This window comes from Gossypium hirsutum, chromosome A03 (assembly GCF_007990345.1).
Source record: "Gossypium hirsutum isolate 1008001.06 chromosome A03, Gossypium_hirsutum_v2.1, whole genome shotgun sequence".
In the NCBI taxonomy this organism is placed as follows: domain Eukaryota; kingdom Viridiplantae; phylum Streptophyta; class Magnoliopsida; order Malvales; family Malvaceae; genus Gossypium; species Gossypium hirsutum.
The window spans coordinates 26,450,652-26,464,865 of NC_053426.1; the positions used below are offsets into that span (position 1 = coordinate 26,450,652).

The following is a 14,214-nucleotide window of genomic DNA, read 5'->3' on the forward strand; positions in this document are numbered from 1 at the left end:
GTTACACGGGATGAGGACACGGGCGTGTCCCAAGTCACACGGGTGTGTCCCAAGTCACACGGGCCTACCCACACAGGCATGTAACCCTGCAAAATAAGAAAATTTTCTAAGTGTTGTATCAGTTTCGAAAGTTCTCGATTTAGTCCCGAGCCATACCCAATGTATGTTTTGGACCTCATGGGCCCATATAAGGGACGCTATGTATGTTAATGAATGGTTTTAATTTGGGTGAAATTTTATGGCCCAATTTTGTATGAATATTTATGTTTGAATCCGGCAACGCCTCAGACCCTGTCCCAGTGTTGGATACGAGTAAAAGGTGTTACAATGATCAAGAGGAAAATGATATTACTGCGAAGATGGGTGATAATCAAAATAATCAGCAGCTTCTTGCACCTCCTGCTCCTCGTACTATGTATGATTATGCTAAGCCTACTTTGATTGGAGCTGAATTGAGTTTTATGAGACCCATCATTGCTGCAAACAATTTTGAGCTACAGCCGAACACAATTTAGATGGTACAACAGTATGTTCAGTTTGATGGTTTGCAAGGTGAAGATTTGGATACTCATTTGGCTAACTTTTTAGAGATTTGTAACACTTTCAAATCAATGGTGCTACTGATGATGCCATACGCTTACAGTTGTTCCTATTCTCTTTGAGGATCAAGGTAAGATAGTGGTTAAATTTATTGCCACGAGGTTCTATCACGACTTAGGCTCAAATGACTGAAAATTTTTTGTTGAAGTACTTTCCCCTGACTAAAATAGCTAAGTTGAGGAACGACATCTCTTCTTTTGCTCAAATTCATTTTGAGACATCATATGATGCATGGGACAAATTTAAGGATCTGTTAAGAAGTGTCCTCATCATGAGTTACCTTTGTAGTTGCAAGTTCAAACCTTTTACAACAATTTCAATCCCTCGTCTAGGTAACTAATTGATGCAGTAGCTGGTGGAACACTAAATAATAAAACACCCGAGACAGCTCAAGGTAAGTAATAGAATTCAGATACTCAACCTGATAATGCCGAGAACTAATTCTATAGTAAAGAAGCAAATGAGAGATTTGAATCCATCTTCAAGGATCAACTGATGCTATCAGACAAAAGGCTTAGTTTAATGAATATTTATTGTACTACAGTGCTACCACTTATTCGGGAAATAGTGTATGAGTTGAAATGGAATTTATTTTGTGATGTTAGACCACTTTCAAAGGCTAAATTACTCCAAGAATTGCATTCAAACTTGACCTCATTCACTTTAACGAAGATTTATGTTTGAGAAAAAAAGGTATCTCTCACACCAAAAGTTATTAACGATATGTTTGAACTACACAATATCGACAACGATGATTATTCTACTATGTTGAAAAACGTTGATTGGGAGATGCTTAGAGAAGTCTTGTGTGAAGTTACAGTTCCTAGAACTAATTGGATAATCTCAAATTTTGGTACTCATACTTTCCAAAGGGAGTTTTTGAGCCCAACAGGAAAGGTATGGTGTAACACCCCAAACTCGGCCTGGAAGTTTGGCTCGAATCTGGCATGTCACATTGAAGTGTTTTTCGAAAACCATGTTTCCATTAAAAACCCTTCTTAATAATTAAAAACTTATACCCTTTTTAAACCTTGTTAGAAAACCTCAGCTGAATAACATTCTTAACAACTTTGTAAAAATTTTGGTAGTTGCGGAAGCTTAATTTAAAAACAATTACGGATACGTGATGTTTTGAACAACAGTAGTTGCTTTGGAAAACCGTGTTCTAATACTAGCAATTATAAGAACAATAAATAAAATTCCAAATTTGAAATCCAGAAAATTACAACGGCTTTACTACAACCCACATAAAAACATTTAAAAGTAATAATCAAAACTGTAACATAAACAATGTGTGTGGCTTCCTCCGAGCCCCTCGTAGCTCCGATCCGTCTAAGGCTGGAAATTACCGAAAGGTTAATAAACAGGGTGAGTTTACGAAAACTCAGTGTGAAATCCCCTACTATATAAAAGGAACAGTCAGTCATATAAAAAAATTAAAAGTTGGCCCCAGCCCTACTTATAGTTTCAGTATCAATTAGGCCTTAGCCCATTATAACAGACAGTACCAGATGGGCCTTAGCCTATTACAGAATAAGAAACATTATCAGAACTAGAATCAAAATGAGAATCAGAATCAGAATCAAAATCAGGTGACAGAATCAAAATCAGAATCAGAATCAGAATTAGGTAACAGAATCAGAATCAGTATCAGGTAACAGAATCAGAATCAATATCAGGTAACAGAATCAGAATCAGAGCTAGAATCAGAATTAGGTAACAAAATCAGAATCAGTATCAGATAACAGAATCAGAATCAGTATCAGGTAACAGAATCAGAATCAGAATGTGAATGCAAACCCAACCCGATCCATCCGTATACACCTCCGTACCAACCTTACACCATGTGGGGAGACAACTCGAGCCACCCATCCGCTACACACCACAGAATTTGCAGCGGGGCTGCCAGATATTGTGACGAAGTCACCAAAACAAATATATGTGGCAAGGCCACCAGATTGCAACGAGGCTGCCAGAACGCTTCCTCCATCAATATAACCCATATCCCATGCAACAGATATACATGTCATGGCATACAACATACAGAATCAGAATATCATGTCCATATTTGAATCAAACAATCACAGTCAAGTCATTCATATCACCAATATATATTCTCAATCAAATCCGTCTACCACGCAGTCCAAGTCAGTCACTTGCCCACAAGGGCAAAACAGTCATTTAACACCCTAGGGGTAAAATGGTAATTTTACCCCACAAGGGTATCTCGGTAATTCTACCTTACAGGAATATTTTAGTAATTCTACCCTACAGGGGTATTTCGATAATTCTACCTACAAGGGTATTTCGGTAATTCTACCCTACAAGGGTATTTTAGTAATTTTACCCTACAGGGGTATTTTAGTATTTCTACCCTACAGGGGTATTTCGGTATTTCTACCCTACAAGGGTATTTTGGCATTTCTACCCTACAAGGGTATTTCGATAATTTTGTAAATCGAGGGTAAAACGGTAATTCTATAAATCAATAGTACTTTGGTAATTTTACAAGTCGAGGGTATTTCAATAATTTTACAGGTCGAGGGTATTTCAGTAATTTCAGAAATCAAAGGTATTTTGGTAATTTTACAAACTAGGGGTATTTTGATAATTTTACAAACTAGGGGTATTTTGGTAATTTTACAAACTAGGGGTATTTTGGTAATTTTATAAACCAATGGTATTTTACTAATTTTACAAACCAGGGGTATTTTGGTAATTTTGTAAACCAAGGGTATTTTGATAATTTTATAAACTAGGGGTATTTTGGTAATTTTGTAAACCAAGGGTATTTTGGTAATTTTACAAACAAAGGGTATTTTGGTGATTTTATAAACCAAAAGATTTTAGTAATTTTACAAACCAGTGGTATTTTGGTAATTTGGTAAACTAAAGTATTCTAAACAGCGATAACAATACGAATGGGCCTAAAGCCCATTTTCTGCCCAAATGGGCCCACACGCTCATGTGGCCCTTTTAGCCCAAATCTAGCCACAGATATGAGATTCACCTAGCCTAGTCCAATATTTACTACACAATCAAACAACTTATCCAATTGGGCCCGTAGGCCCATTGGGCCCACATAGCCCCTTTCGGCCCATCGCGACCCGAAGTAGCCATCCTACAGCTAGAGTAGTGAGAAATACACACCTGATAGGAGACTGGAGTTAATCCGCGCTCCGAGCACTCTTAGTCGATGCCCAACCCAAACGAGCACGCCATAAAGCGAAAGGGATCAGCCAAGAAAGGTACATTTACTCTCCTCATGGTTCTCTCTATTTAAAGCCAGCTTCGCATCCACTCTTATGTTAGCTTCTCGATGTGGGATCCCTCCATCATCAGAGTTTAAATTCAACACCAACTCTTGCCGCCACCTGTTAGCAAAATAAATGCTCTTTGATTGCCATGAGTTTCGAACCCTGGACCTCGTTGCCACCTCTATGACACAACCTTCCTGCCTCTTATGTGGCGCTACTTTGCCACTAGACCACAAGGCTTTTTGTGGCACAATTTCCCCAACAATATTCTTAAGGCCTACATACTACACCCAGGGTTTGATTCACCTTAAACCAAAATTTTTGCTAGAGTCCAGATTTGAACCCAGGACTTCTCCAACACTTCTCAGCACACTTAACCACTAAAACAAGCCTTCATTAACAAAATTTACACCCACAACAAAATATTATAAGCTGCCTTCAACCGCTCCCATGCTCAAGGCCCAAAACTTCTAGGCCCAAATTCAGGGTGCTACAACTCTACCTCCCTTAAAGAAATTTTGTCCCCGAAATTTCCATCTAATAGGGTGGTTGTCTAACATCTACCCCACTACGCTACCGCTGCGCACTCTGATCCTACTATCACTATCACACTTCAACTAGAACTTGAAACATCTCATACATACAACACTTATTCACTGAAGCGGACACATATTTATCACACATATATACAATTTCTATATCCAAACATCACATGCACATAAAATAAATACCAAATTTAAATTCAGACCAATATCTAAAGAATCCACAGTATTTCAATTTTTAAACAGAGAAAAGTATTCAGAAGACTTATGGATTCGGCACCGGAGACTCGGTGTGCCACACTTTTTAAGAGAAATACTTCAAACTGAGCACGTGGTTGAAAATAATTTTTTGAAATTCAACATTTGAAAATCCAATCCACAGCCGAGTTGTTGCAACCCAGGCTCTGATACCACTAAATGTAACACCCCAAACCCGGCCTAAAAGTTTGGCTCGAATCTGGTGTGTCACATTGAAATGTTTTTTGAAAACCATGTTTCCATTAAAAACCCTTCTTAATAATTAAAAACTTATACCCTTTTTAAACCTTGTTAGAAAACCTCAGTTGAATAACATTCTTAACAACTTTGTAAAAATTTTGGTAGTTGCGGAAGCTTAATTTAAAAACAATTATGGATACGTGATGTTTTGAACAACAGTAGTTACTTTGGGAAACCGTGTTCTAATACTAGCAATTATAAGAACAATAAATAAAATTCCAAATTTGAAATCCAAAAAATTACAACGGCTTTACTACAACCCACATAAAAACATTTAAAAGTAATAATCAAAACTGTAACATAAACAATGTGTGTGGCTTCCTCCGAGCCCCTCGCAGCTCCGATCCGTCTAAGGTTGGAAATTACCTGAAAGGTTAATAAACGGGGTGAGTTTACGAAAACTCAGCGTGAAATCCCCTACTATATAAAAGGAATAGCCAATCATATAAAAAAATTAAAAGTTGGCCTCAGCCCTACTTACAGTTTCAGTATCAATTAGGCCTTAGCCCATTATAACAGATAGTACCAGATGGGCCTTAGCCCATTACAGAATAAGAAACATTATTAGAATTAGAATCAAAATGAGAATCAAAATCAGGTAACAAAATCAAAATCAGAATCAGAATTAGAATTAGGTAACAGAATCAGAATCAGTATCAGGTAACAGAATCAGAATCAGAATCAGTATCAGGTAACAGAATCAGAATCAGAATGTGAATGCAAACCCAACCCAATCCATCCGTATACACCCCCGTACCAACCTTACACCATGTGGGGAGACAACTCGAGCCACCTATCCGCTACACACCATAGAATTTGCAGCGAGGCTGCCAGATATTGTGACGAATCACCAGAACAGATATATGTGGCGAGGCCACCAGATTGCAGCGAGGCTGCTAGAACGCTTCCTCCATCAATATAACCCATATCCCATGCAACAGATATACATGTCATGGCATACAACATACAGAATCAGAATATCATGTCCATATTTGAATCAAACAATCACAGTCAAGTCATTCATATCACCAACATATATTCACAATCAAATCCGTTAACCACACAGTCCAAGTCGGTCACTTGCCCACAAGGGCAAAACAGTCATTTAACACCTTAGGGGTAAAATGGTAATTTTACCCCATAAGGGTATCTTAGTAATTCTACCTTACAGGAGTATTTCAGTAATTCTACCCTACAGGAGTATTTCGGTATTTCTACCCTACAAGGGTATTTCGATAATTCTACCCTACAGGGGTATTTTAGTAATTCTACCCTATGGGGTATTTCGGTATTTCTACCCTACAGGGGTATTTCGGTATTTCTACCCTACAAGGGTATTTCGGCATTTCTACCCTACAAGGGTATTTCGGTAATTTGTAAATTGAGGGTAAAACGGTAATTCTGTAAATCAATGGTACTTTGTAATTTTACAAGTCGAGGGTATTTCAATAATTTTACAAGTCGAGGGTATTTCAGTAATTTCACAAATCAGGGGTATTTTGGTAATTTTACAAACTAGGGGTATTTTGGTAATTTTACAAACCAGTGGTATTTTGGTAATTTTACAAACTAGGGGTATTTTGGTAATTTTATAAACCAATGGTATTTTAGTAATTTTACAAACTAAGGGTATTTTGGTAATTTTGTAAACCAAGGGTATTTTGGTAATTTTACAAACTAAGGGTATTTTGGTGATTTTATAAACCAATGGTATTTTAGTAATTTTACAAACCAAGGGTATTTTGGTAATTTTGTAAACTAATGGTATTTTGGTAATTTTACAAACCAGGGGTATTTTGGTGATTTTATAAACCAAGGGTATTTTAGTAATTTTACAAACCAGGGGTATTTTGATGATTTTATAAACCAAGGGTATTTTAGTAATTTTACAAATCAGGGGTATTTTGGTAATTTTGTGAACTAAAGTATTCTAAACAGGGATAACAATACGAATGGGCCTAAAGCCCTTTCTCCGCCCAAATGGGCCCACACGCTCGTGTGGCCCTTTTAGCCCAAATCTAGCCACAGATATGAGATTCACCTAACCTACTTTAATATTTACTACACAATCAAACAAATTATCCAATTGGGCCCGTAGGCCCACATGGCCCCTTTCGGCCCATCGCGGCCCAAAGTAGCCATCCTACAACTAGAGTAGTGAGAAATACACACCTGATAGGAGACTGGAGTTAATCCGCGCTCCGAGCACTCTTAGTCGATGCCCAACCCAAACGAGCACGCCATAAAGCGAAAGGGATCAGCCAAGAAAGGTGCCTTTACTCTCCTCATGGTTCTCTCTATTTAAAGCCAGCTTCGTATCCACTCTTATGTTAGCTTCCCGATGTGGGATCCCTCCATCATCAGAGTTTAAATTCAACACCAACTCTTGCCGCCACCTGTTAGCAAAATAAATGCTCTTTGATTGCCATGAGTTTCGAACCCTGGACCTCGTTGCCACCTCTATGACACAACCTTCCTACCTCTTATGTGGCGCTACTTTGCCACTAGACCACAAGGCTTTTTGTGGCACAATTTCCCCAACAATATTCTTAAGGCCTACCTACTACACCCAGGGTTTGATTCACCTTAAACTAAAATTTTTGCTAGAGTCCAGATTTGAACCCAAGACTTCTCCAACACTTCTCAGCACACTTAACCACTAAAACAAGCCTTCATTAACGAAATTTACACGCACAACAAAATATTATAAGCTGCCTTCAACCGCTCCCATGCTCAAGGCCCAAAACTTCTAGGCCCAAATTCAGGGTGTTACATATGGTACTATTTTATGCAATTTAGTCTTTTGCCCGTCTCACATAGTTCCACTATCATGATTGAAATGGTGCTTTTGTTATATGCTATTATGACAAAAAGGTCCATTAATGTGGGGAAAATTATCCTCAAAGAAATTTGAGAGTGTGCTACAAAGCGAGTTGGTTACACTTATTTTCCATTATTAATCACTTTGTTATGCCTGCAATCTCACATCCCTCCAAAGATAGATGTTAAAGCGAGATACAACCAAGGATGTAACAGATGGAGATATTGCTAGAGAAGTGGGTGATGCTACTTGACAAAAGCAAACATAAATAGTTGATGACCCTTACAAAGCAAAGCGGCATAATTATCCTGACATTGCAGAACCAGTTTATAAGTCAAATACATAGCCATTTGACCTTCCAAACGTCATGATACTTAATGAACCAACTTCTTATATTGGTTAGACCACTCCGACACCCACATTTCTATCATTTAGCACTGTTGCATAATTGGACCAATTTGTAATTATGGGCATGTTGCAGCACATGCAGTTACAATAGCAAGCTTACTAACGATATGCGAAAATACAGGACGACTCAATACAAGGTGCCTTTAAGAAACTTTCACGTAACCTTTTTGACTTTGTGCCTGAATTTCTAAATTTTATCTTTGCATCATATACTCCAACTTTGGATACTAGGCAAGAGGATTTTGTTACCCTAAATTGAGAAACGAGACATGAAGACGATCATATCAAACTGAAAATAATCTCGGATAGTGACGGTTCTACCAATAAATTAGAGGGTTTCTTTTTCTTCTTTTATATCTTTAAGATTTTTAGACAGTTTTTGAATTTAATTATTTTTTATTTTTCGCATAATAAATTTTTAAGTTGCAATTACGAATAAAATTGAACAAACTTGTAAATTATTTTCAAATGCTTCAAAGATGAAAAGTGTGATAATGCAAATGTTCATGACTAGGATAAGCTTTGGAAAGGGAAGGTTTGGTATTTAAGCAGTCAAATGAGACTCACCTCCCTTTCTTGGGATCTAACCTGGTGCACAGTTCACATTCACTTCTTTGATATTTTCCCTTTTGTTAAATGCTTTTAAGCAATAAGGACATTGTTTCTCTTAGTAGAGGGACCATGCTATAATTTCTTTGATATTTTAATTTTCTTTTTTATATTTTTTGAAAATTGATTTTTCCATATATGGGTGTTTTTGCGAAATTTGGCTCAAATTTTAGTTTTTACATAATTATGCTAACTCTGGTATGCATGAAATCCTTTTATTTTAAGTATTTCTCTGTTAACTAAGTTATGATAAGAATGCAAATCTCAGTGATTGTGTATAAGGTCAACCATGAAATTTATAATTTCTTAGAAGAACTAAGCATGCATGAAGGTTTTGAGTCTTTAGATTTGACTTAGTAATTCTCTTAAGGCAAAATCCTAGGAGGCATAGCAATTTTAAAATAATTTAAGCATATTTTTGTCTGGGTCATTTGAGCCTTTTCGAGCCTACCTAATTAAAATTATCCCTTGAAACCCACTTTTAAGTTTAATAGCCTATTCTTTTTAAACCTTACATTAACAAACCACCCGTTGTTTAAAATTACTCATCTTTATTTTTGTCACCAAATCTTATACTCAACTTGTTTTAGGGAATTTTTTGGGTTTAATTTTGGGGGAGTTAGAAAGAAGTATTGGGTGCTTACTTTATTGCTTAAAGTGTGTTTATAGTTGCATGCTCAGTAAAGTATCCTATGAAAAAAAATTATTGCAAAGAAAAGGGTACTAGTGAGCACATACTTCCAAAGTAAGAAAAGGGGAAAAATTGAGTACTTTAGAGGCAAGGTTTATTTCAGAGGCCTAAAGTAAGCTGAGTTTGAGGTTGTCTAGCCTAAAAATAACCATATTTTTCCATACCTTGAACTAAGCCCCATTACAACATTGTTAAATACCTATTGACTTAAATTTTTATGTTTGCTACATTAGTAGAGAGGAAATACTAAGCTCAACATATGAAGACATAATTTAAACCTTAGGATTGTTGCTTAGCTTAATCAAGGGAAACAAAAATTGATTGAAAAGAACTTAGTGCACAATCATGAGGAGAAGGCATTCAATTCATGATCTTTGTTAGCACTTTAATACTTGAGAGAAATTGGATGATATATGTACTTAAGTTACATGTTTGCAAATTTTATTTGTTTTGCGCATAATTGTTTTGAAGTGTGGCCAAAATGGAGAATTAATTATACTAAGGGTGTTGGACTTATATGTTTTAGCATTTATCAAAGAGACATTGCTCAGAATGAGCAATGAATTAAGTTTGGGGGTGTGATAACTCTAAAATATATAGTCATAAAGGCATTTTTACTTACAAATTCATGCAAGTCCAGGGTGTCTAATGATAAATTCTACTGTAATTGTTCTAATTTCTGTTCATTGTTAAATTTGTTTGGAATAATTCACTTTGATAAATTTATGTGCTAAAACAGTTGATTTTCAAGCCATAAAAGTGTCTAATGGATTTAGAAGAGGGGAGGAATTGAAATGACATCCTAGAGAAAATAACCTCTCTCCATGTCGTCCGCCCTTTTTCCACAAAGCAAGGGTCGGTCACATTCCTAGAGAAAATCAAGGCATGCATTTGCTAAAAATAGATGGCCATAACAAGTATAAATAAGGGATATCTTTTCACTCATTTCGATCATCCCTCACTCATCATTCATTCTCCATTTCCACTCTTTTATTCCTTCCAACACTTCTTCACTTTCATAGAATTAAGAGAGTTTTTGAGAGCTGCCAATTTTTGACATTTTGAGAGTTTCAAGCTTAGTAGCCACGACAAGGAGAGAAGAGACAAGGAGGAGCAACAAGAGCAGTACTTCGGAGATCTACTGGAACCGACTTTAAATTTATCTTCCTTTTAATCTACTATTTTTATTCAATTTGATAAACATGATTGCAATTAAGTTTTATGCTTTCAATTTAACTAAAATGACTTAATTTAGTTTATACTAGAATGATTACAATTACTTAGCCTGTGTTGTTCATACTCTGCTAATGATGTTATATACATTAGTTGTTTTACTCATTCAATTAATATCATGATTATACTTTCTTATACATGCATAATTATAATAGCCCATTTTCAGTGAAATCGGAACAGTGGTTTCAGGACCACAAATCCGAGCCAGAAAGAAAATTTATTTTAATATTATTGCATGATTTTCATTTTGGTAAGAATGTCATATGAAAATTCTGATAAGAAAATTTTATCGATTATGTGCTTAATTGTGGAATGGACCAAATTGCATAGAATGCAAAAGTTGAATTCTAATAGCTAGAAAGATTAAATAGCTATGGAATTCAAAATTTGAGGTCCTTATATGGCAATTAGACCATTAAAGAAAAGTTAGTAGATATTTTTGGTGATTCATCCATGAAAATTTTGAAAAGGATAAGGACTAAATTGGAAATGAGAAAAATTAAAAGATGATAACTAATTAATTAGAAAATATCATCTTATTTTCATCATCTTCATACCTAAATTCTATGAAAACCCTAGGAGAGAGAAATGAAACTAATCAAGCTTAATTAGGTATGTTTTCTTGTTCCGTTTTTAGTAATTTTTATATTTTTTGAGATCGGGATATTTTAATTTATCTACTTTGGGGATTAATTTGAAAAGAACTCAAAGTATAGAAATTTTTCCATGGATGAATATGCTGAAATTTTGAAATTTATGGTAAAAAATGAAAGGTTGTTGATAGATAAACAACTTTTACAAAGAGAATTTTGATGAAATCATGATTTAGGGACTAAACTGAAAAGTGGTAAAACCCATGGAAAAATTCTAAATTTTTTGAAATATAAGTGCTATAAATGTTATATGAAAATTTCAGTTAGGCTTGGAATAAGGATTAAATTGTATGAATTTCAATTTTCCGAGCCTAGGGACAAAATTAGAATTTATGAAAAGTTTAGGAGCAAAATGATAATTTTGCCTAGGGTGTAAATTGAATTCAATTAAGTATGAAATGGATTAAATTGATGATTAAATTCATTTATATAGCTCAAGACAAATCAAATTCAAAGCTAGATCGAGGAAAAGAAAAATTTTGGATTAGTAGATTTTACACACAAACGATTGTTGAGGTAAGTTCGTGTAACCAAATTGTGTTTATTTTCATATTTGAAATGAATGTGGTATGTGATTGTATAAAATATATAAATGTTATAAATAAATGAAATAATCACATATTCAATCAAGTCCAGAAAATGTTAAGTTCCATTTGAATAATGAAATTCAATGGATATATGTAATTTCCTGTATTGAATATGGTCCTGCATATGTTGCGGACAAAATATAGCTCAGACGAGCAATCTTGTTATAGCCCTCTCGAGCATCTTGTTATATAGTTCATGCGAGCATCCTGATAGGTAGTGATTTTGCATGTGTTGCACACTACCGCAGCTCTTTGTGAACATCTTGTTATGTGATTTGATCGGTTGTAATCCAGCATATAATGCGGACACAAACATAGCTCCACATGAGTGTCCTGATATAAGCTCTTATGGGCTTCTTGACATTGCTCAATTGAACTCCCTGTTACCTTATTTGAAGCTCCCTGATAATAACTCTTCGGAGTTACCTGTTAAGCTCAATGAGCTTCTTGTTATAAACTCTATGAGTTTTCCTGTTTAGCCCGGATAAGTGTCCTGTTACATGGCTCAACTGAGAATCCTAATATGTGGCTCAAGAGTGTGCTCCCTGATTAAGTGCCCTAATGGGTACCCCTGATTATGAGTTGAAGGTTTACATTTTTGTACACCTTATGTGTACTACATAAGTATCCATCGCTATTTCAATAATTCAACGGACAACACTTCTAACATGAGAAATTATAAGATTAAAAGAGTTATGTCTTGAATTCCTCTAAATATCTGAAAGAGTGTAGCATGATGGACTCATTCAAGTTTATTTGATGTACATATGAACTATGTAGCTAACTTGCTTATTTGAGTATATGTGATTAGGCAAATTGCAGATTTGTTGGGAATTATGTTATTGTATGCTTATTTGAATGAATATAATTGGTAAGTTTAATTCTTTTTATACGAACTTACTAAGCATTAAATGCTTACTAGGTTTTATTTTCCTCTGTTTTATAGTGCTAGGAAGCTCGAAAGGGTTAGAAATCGGTCGGAGTATCACCATAATATCCTTCAGCCGTTTTGGTATAAATAGCAACCTTTTTATGGTATAGTGGCATGTATAAGTTAGGCAAAATGATGAAATATTTTGGTTGTATCTAGCCATTGGAATGGGTGGTGTAAAGTATATTTTGATGCAATTATATATGGCCTAGTCATGTTTGATGAATGAATGGTTTTAAATTGCTATATATTATAACATAAATCTATAGTTATAATTATGTCGTTGGTAAGTTTAATCATATAAATAAATGAATTAATAAGTTATGCAAAAGACTTGTTTTTGGCTGATTATTTTGTCTTGAATTGGTTGAAATAAGTATGTAAGCGTTGATGTAGGTTGTTGGAAAATTTGGGTGAGCAATAAAGCTAGGAAATGGCTCTATTTTGTCCACACGAGTAGACAAACGGCCGTGTGTCTTGACCGTGTGTGACACAGCCTGACACATGGGCATGTGATTTGGCCGAATGTCCCCTACATCTTAAATTTGAGAAACAAAATGTTCAGAATTTGGCATACTGGCATGTGTCTCAGCCGTGTGTTATACATGGCCTAGAACACGGGCGTGTATCTTGGCCGTGTGAACCCTGCACCTAATTTTTGAAAATTAAATTGATCACATGGCCTACTCACACGGGCGTGTGACTAGTCCTGTGGCACAAGTCAGAGAGTTACATGGGGTTGGACACGGCCTACAACACGGGTGTGTCTTATGGTCACACTGGTGTAACACCCCTTACCCGTACCAACTCCGGGATAGGGTTTGAGGCATTACCGGACTTAAACATTCACAAACATACAAAACTGGGTTACCAAATTTTCTCCCAAAATTAAAACTTTTCAAACACATGCATATTGTCCCTTATACAGGCCTTCAAAGCCTATAACATACATCGGGGTGGTTCGGGACTAAACTGAGAACTTTCGAAAGTCTTTGGGCAACTTAACAATTTTCTAGCTTTAGAGAGTCACACGCCCGTGTGGGTTGAGCCGTGTAGTCGCACATGTCCGTGTGGCTTGGGACATGCCCGTGTCCTCAGCCTGTGTAACTCTATGTTTATTACGTCAGCAACCGTTTAAGGGCACACGGCCAAGGCACACATCCGTGGCCAAAGGCCGTGTCCTCCGCACGGCTGAGACACACGGCCATGTCTCTACCCGTGTGGTCAAGACTTAGGCTAATTTCCAAGCCTTTTTGTCATTTTTACATACACACACATACACGATTTCAATGGCATTCATCATGTACATATGTCATATACTTCTTATACATACTGAACAAGCACAATCACATAACCACATCATAAGACATTAACACATATCATG

General features: G+C 36.0%; 1 non-coding gene across 1 annotated transcript; it reads right to left on the minus strand.

Moving 5' to 3' along the window:
- Positions 1-772: 772 nt before the first annotated feature.
- Positions 773-878, minus strand: LOC121225652 (small nucleolar RNA R71). The gene has a single exon (XR_005923514.1). It is a non-coding gene; the product is annotated as a small nucleolar RNA R71 (small nucleolar RNA).
- Positions 879-14,214: the final 13,336 nt, after the last annotated feature.